Source organism: Papaver somniferum, chromosome 11 (genome assembly GCF_003573695.1).
Source record: "Papaver somniferum cultivar HN1 chromosome 11, ASM357369v1, whole genome shotgun sequence".
Classification (NCBI taxonomy): domain Eukaryota; kingdom Viridiplantae; phylum Streptophyta; class Magnoliopsida; order Ranunculales; family Papaveraceae; genus Papaver; species Papaver somniferum.
Window position 1 is genome coordinate 20,360,751 of NC_039368.1, and position 3,540 is coordinate 20,364,290.

Genomic DNA, 3,540 nt, shown 5'->3' on the forward strand with positions numbered 1-3,540 from the left:
TTCCCAAAAAACAAAAAAAAAGTCTTGCAATAACACAGCAAATAAGAGCCAGCCTATCTAATGGTACTTCCAATCTAACAAGGGGAAAATGAACAAACAAAAGTTCTATTCTTTTTAAAATCGACAATGAATCCCAGCATAATTCCATGTTCTTCACGTAACCTTGTTCTTCATATAAGAGTATCATCATCAAAATCTCTTCATATGACCTTCTTCTTAAATCATTATCTACAATGATGGAATACGTACTAAGATCACCAAATAAAGCTGTATAACAACAGATAAAACCAATCAACATCAAAATCTCTTTATACGCTACATATCAAAGATGATTAACAAAGATTAATTAAGAGTCGTAGCATATCAACAATGCAGAATCATGAAAAGAGAACGAGGTTCAAAAGAAAACGAGGTTCAAAAAACATTAGTACATACTGTATATTACTATAAACAGTTGAACCACTTTACAAACTAAATGAACACAAACGTGCATATGATGAGGGACAAAACAGAAATAGTCACTCTCTGTCGCATTGTAATTATCACTTGTTTTTCTTCTTTAAGCCAAAAGAGGGGGAACTCTCTGTACATAGCACAGAGAAGATAAACAAATTATACAAAGTGCTGAGGCCATAGAAATTTAACACAGAGAAGACATTAGTGCATACTGTATATTACTCTCAAATTTCCACAGATGATATAATGTAAAGCCATAGAAATTTAACAAAGGAAGGAACACCCCAATTGATCCACAAATACACTCTCATAAACATGCATTGCTGAGTTAAGGATATTAAGTTGCAACTGAAATCTTGTTGCGAAATCTTTTCAACTAGCGCACTAGTGTCACTCTCTGAAAGAACAAGTGCAGCCCTTACCAGTATAACATAAAGAAATGGAATTTCAGTCCTATTCACTCTAATATGTGACAAAACAATGAAACAACATAGTCATTTCAAGCAAATTTGCATGTAGGGATCTAATTAAGATGATACATTTAACAAAAGAGCAAGAGTTTGAAAACAAATACTAAAGGAGCTACAGCAATGTCTTGTGATATTCTTTATGACAAGAAAAATCTGAAAAGTTTCAGTAAATTTCACACAACTAACTAATGGAACATACAGAATCTGTTAACCCAGTTCAGTTGTATTTGAGACTTAATTTTTGTTGTATTTGTTAACCCAGTTCCGTTGTATGTAAAAAGAAGATTCAATGAGTAATCATCAAAAGTACTTGAATATGAGCCAAAAGGATATGTGATATCAACAGAAAAAAGTAATAACGATAACACAGAACTACAAGAGTGCAAGAAAAGATGCTGAACTTGTGTTCTAATTCCACTAAGCACAACAATAAAAAGCTACCAACACAAAGATCACTTCATAGTCCACACTCTACGTACAACCAAAGAGTAAACTGTAAATAAGGACTTTTGACTAACTGGGCAGTTAAAGTGGAATAGTTACATAAGATTTGCAAACATTGCATCATTTGTTCCTGCACTTAACTACGAGCTTGGAGAATCGATTCACATTTTTTCTTTAAATGACTTTCTTAGAAATTTTATCAAGAAAAACTAATATTTTCGAAGAACGGGCGACAAAGGCAAAACATTTAAATAGTCTAAGGTTACCCGGAAGAGTTACACAGAAATAACAAAGCATGCATCTAAAAAAGATAATGGAAACAAGTTAACTAATACACACAGTAGACCCACTAATCCTTCCATTTTTCTAAAAATGAAACAATAAAGTCTTTTATAATGAATCTAGAATCTGCAAATGTGAATCTAGCTGCTCTGAATTTGACAGTATAAGGAGGTGGTTGAAGATAGAGGCATACATATGTTTACAATGCTTAATAGTATGGAGGAGAGACTTATTGTGGCAGTGGTTGGGATGGGACACATGGAGCTTTAGTTTCATGAAAAATCTTTCTAGAGAGGAAATGCGTGTACAATGGGAGTTTATTAATCCGTGATATTCACTGTCCAGAGCAAACCATTATTAATGCAAAAGACACTATCAGTACTTAACCTGGGACCCTATGATAACATTATCAAATTACCTACTTCATAATCACATGGTACAAGCTCAAATGCACAAACACTCTACAAAGCAAAAATCAACATAAATCCAAACAAAGGTACATGCTTCGAGTTACACAACGGATATAACCTTACCAATAAACATATTTCTAAGTCATGGATGCATATTTCTAAGAGTATCAACTACGGAGTGCTTTTTCTTTGAGAGAATAGAGTTAAATCATTATTAAGACAAATACCTAACATACCACAGCACAAATTAGTGATCCCAGATTTACTACTCACTGGAGCAGAACACTCAGTACAATCTATTTAACATCCAACACTAGCTTCAGCTAAGACTGAACGGACTCCGTACAAGTACACTCCTAGCAATTGCAAGGCTACAGAAGTACAAATTCACTCACTTATGGAAAACTAAGCATCCAAATTCTACCAAGAAAACACATTTAAATCAGAATCAAGCTCATCACTCATACAGTATATGATGAAGTACATCTAAAAACCATCTCTTTTTACTTTGTCAGTCCACAGTAACATGAACAAACAGCAAAAGCTTCACACATATTCATTTATATTCTAGTTAGGATTCTACATAACAAAGCAAACAAACCCAAACAAAATAAATACAAATCAATCACAAAATACACAAGAAATTAGAGAAATCCCAATTCCCAAGTTCTATTTCAGTAGTATAGGGTTTTTCATAAAAATTTCAAAATCAATTACAGTAATAAGAAGGAAATCAAGACTCTAACCTTACTTTTTTGGTGAGCCCGAAATCAACAATTGTCCAATTTAGAATCCCATTGAAACTCGTCCTCCATGTGGAACAAATTCCTATGAGAAACTTCATCAATCAGTTAACATGCATGTTAATTTCTCATAATGGAAATCATATTACTCAACTGATTTCAAATACAAATGAAACACCAAGCAATACAACATCCTTCAGATATAACAAGAAAAAACCCATTCAGATTATTGAAAAAAGAAATGATAGTTATGTGATTATTATGGGTTTACCTAAGATTGGACGTCAATTCAAAACTTCTACATCAGATTTGCCAGAATGAGATTATTAGGGTGTAAGCGAACCAACTGAGTAAAGGGTTTTAACCGATACCTTGAAAGATGAACATGAATTCGAGAAGAGTAAGGTCTAGGGTTTGAACTGGGAAATGAGATGGGTTTCTGTGTGTTCGATTTGAGGGGAAGAAAAGAGATAGGTAAAGGAAAAAACAAGTTTCTAGTTTGCCCTTGGTAAGTTTAAAAATAACGAAAAGATGGGTAGGAGAAAAAAAACAATGGAAGGGTTATTTTATCTTTTCAATCAATTACACTAAACGGGTAGGATAGGATAATTTCGAGCTTTACCCGTCACCCTACCCATTTAACGACGGGTAAGAAATCTCTAATCTTCGTCCTACCCGCTAAATAGTGGGTAGGATATGATACGATTAAAACACTGGCGGATATGGGCACCACTA

At 33.7% G+C, this 3,540-nt stretch overlaps 1 long non-coding RNA gene across 1 annotated transcript; it reads right to left on the reverse strand.

The window, feature by feature from the left end:
- Positions 1 to 3,270, reverse strand: LOC113321268. Its single transcript, XR_003346584.1, has 3 exons — positions 3,077 to 3,270; positions 2,809 to 2,900; positions 1 to 267 (listed from the first exon to the last, which is right to left on the reverse strand). It is a non-coding gene; the product is annotated as an uncharacterized LOC113321268 (long non-coding RNA).
- Between the last annotated feature and the right edge of the window lie 270 nt (positions 3,271 to 3,540).